Source organism: Octopus bimaculoides, chromosome 18 (assembly GCF_001194135.2).
Source record: "Octopus bimaculoides isolate UCB-OBI-ISO-001 chromosome 18, ASM119413v2, whole genome shotgun sequence".
NCBI classification, from domain to species: Eukaryota; Metazoa; Mollusca; class Cephalopoda; order Octopoda; family Octopodidae; genus Octopus; species Octopus bimaculoides.
Genome location: NC_068998.1, coordinates 39,311,581 through 39,319,037, shown reverse-complemented (window position 1 = coordinate 39,319,037; position 7,457 = coordinate 39,311,581). Strand labels below are relative to the sequence as shown.

Here is a 7,457-nt window from a genome sequence, read left to right as displayed (position 1 = left end):
TGCGGGAGAAGACTGGCTCCCGTAGGATTTTCGAGTGAGACCGTTGCCAGTGCCCCTGGACTGGCTTGTGCGGGTGGCACATAAAAGACACCATTTCGAGCGTGGCCGTTTTCGTGCGGGTGACACGTAAAAGCACCCACTACACTCTCTGAGTTGTTGGCGTTAGGAAGAGCATCCAGCTGTAGAAACTCTGCCAAATTAGATTGGAGCCTGGTGTTGCCATCCGGTTTCACCAGTCCTCAGTCAAATCGTCCAACCCATGCTAGCATGGAAAGCAGACGTTAAACGATGATGATGATGATATATAGTTATTTTCAGGATCCAACAGAATCAAGGTATTTTAATAATAAGGACACCTAGGTAGAATCAAGAACAGCATACCTATATATCTACAGTGTATATGGACACTTGTGTACTTACTAGAATATATACGGATTTGTCCTTCCAGTTACATATACATTTGCATGTATGAAGGCTCTGGAGAAGGTTCTGAGATGAGAGAGTCAAAATACGTTTTATACTTTTTGTGTGAAAAATCCTAACTCATAAGGACAGGTTTCCCAGTTTCCAACTCATGAGGACAGGTTTCCCAGTTTTATGATGTGTAAATCCCCCACCTGGACGGGACGCTGGTCCGTCGCAGGATTATTCATTTTTGCCAGGTAAGTGGACTGGGGCAATGTGAATGAAGTATTTTGCTCAAGAACATAATGCATCACCCAGTCCAGGAATCAAAACAGTCTTACAATCATGAGTCCAACACCCTAATCACCAAGCCATGTGCCTCCACAAGTGATGTATAGGGTCAACTGCCAAAGGGCTACTAATAGAAAGACTATTGTGATGTACTACATTTGTACATAGCAAGTTAGAGTTCAAGGAGACTTGTGTTAGCCAAAATCATTTACCTTTTATCTTTTCTCTTGTTTCAGTCATTCAACTGTGGCCATGCTGGGGCACCGCTTTGAAGAATATTTAGTTGAAAGAATCGACCCCAGTACTTATCTTTTTTTACAGACTGGTACTTATTCTATTAGTCTCTAGTGCTGAACTGCTAAGTTATGGGGTTGTAGACATGCCAACACTGGTTGTCAAGTGGTGGACGGGGAGACAAACACACATAACAGGCTTCTTTCAGTTTCCCCTCAATCAAATCTACTCGCAAGTCTCTGGCTGGCCCAAGGCTTTAGTAGAAGATACTTGCCCAAAGTAGCTTGTAGTGGGACTGAACCAAGAACCATGTGGTTAGCAAGCAAGCTTCTTATAACACAGCCATGCCTGTGCTTGGTAAAGTTCACAAATTTGAATACATTTCATGTCAAGGTGGAGTTACCCAAATTTGTAAACTTTACCAATATGTTTGTACAGTTGTCAGTGTAATCTTGGGTGAGTGATTCTACAGCAAATGTAGAATTGTAGTTTTTTTACATATGAGAGTCTTCCAGAAAATAAATTATAGCACATCTCTATATTATGAGAGAGTTTAGAAAATGTATCATTGTTTATCACATAAAAAAAAAAATGGCTTAAAATATCATTGAAAATGGTGGCAAATATGGTTTTTATTAATTGTTAGAGAAAATAAATACAGTGGGAAGAATGGTGGGTGGGGAATAAGAGTGATATTGAAGACAAAATAACAGTGTATTTAGTGAGAGAGAAAGTAAGGCAATGACAAAATAGGAGGGAAAATGGGAGAATAGGAAGATAAGAGTGATGAGGGAAAGTGGGAGAATAGGAAGATAAGAGTGATGAGGGAAAGTGGGAGAATAGGAAGATAAGAGTGGTGGAGAAAAGTAAGCAAGATGCAAAATGAGATGGTATTTAGAGAGAAAGAGGGAGAGAGAAAAGCAAAATATTATACAGCTTAGCCTTTGTTGTCTGTGACATGTATTTGAGTGCATGTCTGTCTAGTAGGTATTGTGGATATTTTTGTTGACACAAAAAGGCCTTTTTCTAAAAAAAAATCAGCTGTCATCTTCAGCTTTTTTTCCCCCTCAAAGTTCAGTGGGGAAATGTATGATCACCACCTGTCAGTAGGAAGACATGACATATTGTGACATCTCTTATAAAGGTGCAGTAAACTACCACAGAATTATATGCAACAGCTGGTGGTGAGACAGTGGGGATGAGCTATTTAATTAATCAGGTACAAATTAAACTGTGTCCCATGATGATGAGTTTGATTGATGAGTTTTGTTTTGTTAACAATCAACCTATTGTTCTATTTCCATTTCTTTTGTTTAATTATTTTTTTGGCTCTTTTACTAGGTTTCAGTTACTGAGTACATCTATGTTGGGACACTACCTTCAAAAACCTTTAGTTGATCAAACCAACTCAGGATTTATTTTAGTCTGATATTTATTTTATCTGTCTCTTTTTATCAAAAAGTTACCATTAAGGGATTGTGATTTGACACACTGGTAAACATCATACCCTACCACCCTACATAAAGAATGAAGCATGGAATAAACTATCTGCATCAGTTGTTAGTTGTCAGGACACTACATCCTTCAATGTGGAGGCGCAATGGCCCAGTGGTTAGGGCAGCGGACTCGCGGTCGTAGGATCGCAGTTTCGATTCCCAGACCGGGTGTTGTGAGTGTTTATTGAGCGAAAACACCTAAAGTTCCACAAGGCTCTGGCAGGGGATTGTGGCGAACCCTGCTGTACTTTTTCACCACAATTTTCTCTCACTCTTTCTTCCTGTTTCTGTTGTACCTGTATTTCAAAGGGTCAGCCTTGTCACACTCTGTGTCACGCTGAATCTCCTCAAGAACTACGTTAAGGGTACACATGTCTGTGGAGTGCTCAGTCACTTGCACGTTAATTTCACGAGCAGGCTGTTCCATTGATCGAATCAACTGAAACCCTTGTCGTCGAAACCGATGGAGTGCCAACCATACATCCTTCAATACTTCTATGTTTTCCTAAATTCGCCAACATTACACAAGGAGACAGACAAAAACCTACCGAGGAAACATATTGTCTGATGTTCCACCATTTTTGCCAAGCCACTATTTTGGAGAAGGAAAAAAAATAACAACATCAAAAACAATGATAATTTGTTTATTAGTCTCAAGGTCCTTGATGTATAGAAATAAATAACATTTTATTTTTTTAAAAATTAACAAATAAAAACTAACAATATATCAACAACAAATTGCTACTGTTTTTCCATTACCATGACAACTGTCAAGATCTGAAATCATTGTTACAAAAACACACTTAGTAGAACAGTCTAGAATGGTCTAGATCAATGAATGACAACCTTTCTCGGAAAGTTGTTCACAAAATTCTGGAGTAAAATGTTATAGATCACTAAACATAAATTTCTTTAATTACATTGTGCAATAACAGCAGGACAAAACCCATTCTGGGACCACCAAAAGAATTGGTATGAACTACTAGTGTGGTTTACCTGGACTTCTAGTCTAGGTCATATACCTTAGTCAGCATCAGAATTACATCAAGCAAAACGCATTTTAAAAACACTTTATAACCCTTAACAGGCTGTTGGATTACTACAGAATATTTTATCTCTGTGTAGTATGTTCAGCGATAAGTCAATGTACTGTACACTGTTCATCTCCATGTCTTTTGAATACTATGAGGTGCTGGTATTATTAGTGACTGAAAGTATTATAGTTCGACTAAGGACTGAACTTGCATCACTCACTTTGCTAGGAAATTACAACCACTCTATGGTACTGGCACCAAATACCATTATAAAGGCTAAATTGGTTCTATTCACCTACTAGTCATAGAACTTTCTTTGAGAGAAAGAAGGAGAGAGATAAAGCTTTTCCATTCCCATTTGTTTTTCCAAAAATATTTTAAAACCAGAAAGTTTCACACAGTCATTCTACAGCACAACTTGTTTCAGGATGTTAGAGAATGGAAACTGAGAAAGATTGTGTGACATTCATGATTTTTTTCCAGTTCAAGGATAAGTCAAGTTATATGACCACAACCTGTTACTGAAAGTAAGTTGTGAAGTAGAATCATCATGAGGTCACTCCTGACTTTATTGTAATCTGATGCACTAACAATTTTGCCAGCTTGCCACCTTAATAACAACAATAATAATCTGGTTTTAAACAGAGAAATTACAAAACTCTGGAACATGAGAAAGTTATCCATTTAGAAGGGCAGGCTTTTATGTAGTCCCTTAATCTGCTGGACATAACAGCAAAATCTTCCTCAGTAAACACTTTGTTTAATTAAAATGGAAACATCAAACTTCTAAGGGATCTTCTGCAAAGTCACTGAGTTAAATCAATGTAACAACAAACTCCTTATACTCTTTAAAATGGGATGTCAAACAAGCAAACGAAGAAGCTTTCTAATTAGTCAAATCAGTACAATGCAGCATTTAAATGACCACCATCCACTAGGTCATACCCTTTAGTCTGTAAAATGAGGATCACTTCAGCCAATTGGCTTGTGTTGGTCAAAAGACTTGCTTAATATAACAGTCAAATTTCTTTCAATAATCTCATCTTGAATATACATGGAGACCAAGGTAGCGAGCTGGCAGAATCATTACTGTGCTGGGAAAAATGCTTTACTCTTTTACTTGTTTACTGCGGCCATACTGGAGCACCGCCTTTAGTCAAGCAAATCGACCCTAGGACTTATTCTTTGTAAGCTTAGTACTTATTCTATCGGTCTCTTTTGCCAAACTGCTAAGTTACGAGGACGTAAACACACCAGCATCGGTTGTCAAGCGATGTTGGCGGGACAAACACAGACACACAAACATATACGCACACATACACACACATATATATATATATATATATATATATATATATATATATATATATATATATATATATATACGACGGGCTTCTTTCAGTTTCCGTCTACCAAATCCACTCACAAGGCTTTGGTCGGCCCAAGGCTATAGTAGAAGACACTTGCCAAAGGTGCCACGCAGTGGGCCTGAACCCAGAACCATGTGGTTGGTAAGCAAGCTACTTACCACACAGCCACTCCTGCGCCTATGTGACATTTCTTTTGACTTAATGTTCCGAGTTCAAATTCCGCCATGGTTAACTTTGTCTTTCATCCTTTCAGGGTTGATAAGTACCAGTTGAACACTGGGGTCAATGTAATCAACTTGCCCCCTCCCCCAGCAACCAAATTTCGAAACCAACATATATGGAGACGATATATATTATATCTTAAATTAGCAAATAAAAGATACATGATTGCAAAGCTGATCAAATGTTCCATTTAATTAGCAATCTCCTAATGAATAAACTGTTGTCTATCTCCAACTCAATAGGCCTGCTCAAAGAAAGCTGTCTGAAGCTAACCAATAAATAACAACAAAATCTAAACACTATATCTACAATAAATTAGAAATAAATTTCAGAGGGGAGAAAAAAAAAAGAACTATTTTTCCTTTTCATTCTCCATTAAATATTAGTATAAAAATAATTAGTCTGTTTTTAATTAGATTAGCATGCTGCACAAGCAATTTGGTTTAATTATCCATACATTTGTACATGTACATAGAATGCACATAACATCTGTGACATCCAACAATAAAATGTAAATTAATTAATTAATTTAAATTAACAAAAATTACAGCAGAAATTACACATTAGCAACAGGGTTGGACAAAATGTAATAGGTGGTGGTAGAGTGATGGAAAGATTTATCACAATGCAAGATATTCTAGTAGAATACTCTACTCTACATTATATAACTTGATCCTCTTGGTTCTCTGAGAGAAATTTGCCCAGGCCATCTGTAACATTCACCCCTGGAGAGTGAAAGAAAGAGTTGACCTGGGCACAAGTACAACTAATATATTGGCCTGTGCAGAAACACCAGTAATATATTGGTTTCAAATTTTGGCACAAGACCAGGAATTTTGGGGGAGGGGTAAGTCAATTATATTGACCCCAGTGCTTAACTGGTACTTATTTTATCAACCCTGAAAGGATGAAAGACAAAGTTGACTTTGGCAGAATTTGAATTCAGAATGTAAAGATGGAGGAAATGCTGCTAAGCATTTTGCCTGGCATGCCAACAATTCTGCCAGCTCACCACCTTAGAAACACTTGTAATATATTAGTATCAGCTGCAGTCACATGTGCTCATTCACCAACAATAATGAACTTTGTGCCTAATGAAAAAGACAATATCATTATTTCTATTAAAAGAAATCATTATTATTAGAGCAATGAATAACCAGAATTGTTAGTGTTGGATAAACTGCCTTACTGTGTTTAATCATGGCTTTTTACAATTCCAATTTCAAATCCTGCTCAGATCAACTGCCCCTTCCAAGCTCAATAAAATGAAGAACCAGCCAAGTACTGGGGTTGATATTATTGACTAACCCTCTCCTACCAAATTTCTGGAGTGAAATTTGAGAAGTGAAATCTAGCTATAAAAATATATTTTATCAAAACATAGTAAAAATAAATGGAGATGAACAAGAAATGTTCCTCAGTAGCTGCCACAGAAGAAAGAGAAATAGATTTCTTTATAAAAATTATCAAAGACTACTAAAAAGAGTAAAAGAAATTGGAAGGAAGTGGAATCAAAATCTATTTGTTCATTTGAAATACCAAGGTAAACCTTTATAGATATGACAGTGTGGACATGGTCCATTTAATATGGTACTATAAATGACTGGAGCATATATATATATATATATATATATATATATATATATATAGGAGAATTTACGAAAAAAACAACAGACAAAGACAGGTGGTGTAAACAACAAATGGATGTATTAGTATAGCGCTCGGGAATAGAGAAAGTCCTTGACGTTTCGAGCCTACGCTCTTCAACTGAAAGGAACACAGAAAGAAACAAAGAGAAAAAACATATAAATGTATGGTCAGCGATCTATCATGGCGAAGGGTGTCCACAAAGTCTGGGTGCATGGGGATTAACACATACTTTAAGAAATTATTATTTCTTATACTTAATTGTTTATGTTATGATTTTATTTACTCCATGTACCCAGACCTTGTGGACACCCTGTATAACCGAACATAGGCTGAACTACATATAAACGTATATATATATATATATATATATATAAAAATTAAATATGACCCTTGTTGTTTAGCCCCTGCTCAGCCTTCATCAAACAAATCTATGATCAAAGACATTTTAGCCCTAACTAATTTGTCATTTTAGGGATATGTAACATCATATTATCTCATGTTTATTACTTTACCCCCAAAACAGAGTGTGATTTGAGAGATTTGCTTGCTATTTTTAACACACTGAGTGACCACAAAGAAGTTTGTTTGTTGGCTTGAGCAACAGCAGTGCATACAGGAAGTAATAACTAAAGTACTGTAGATATACAATTATATCACAATTACATATGATGGTATTATATATATAAATATATATGTGTGTGTGTGTGTATATATATATATATATATATATATATATATATATATATATATATATA

At 36.4% G+C, this 7,457-nt stretch overlaps 1 protein-coding gene across 1 annotated transcript in view; it reads right to left on the bottom strand.

Moving 5' to 3' along the window:
- LOC106877448 (39S ribosomal protein L21, mitochondrial) overlaps window positions 1–1,441 on the bottom strand; it is a 23,292-nt gene extending 21,851 nt beyond the window's left edge. The window contains exon 1 of the mRNA XM_014926350.2: window positions 909–1,441. The gene's annotated coding sequence lies outside the window, so the exon portion shown is untranslated. The remainder of the gene's footprint in view (window positions 1–908) is intronic.
- Between the last annotated feature and the right edge of the window lie 6,016 nt (window positions 1,442–7,457).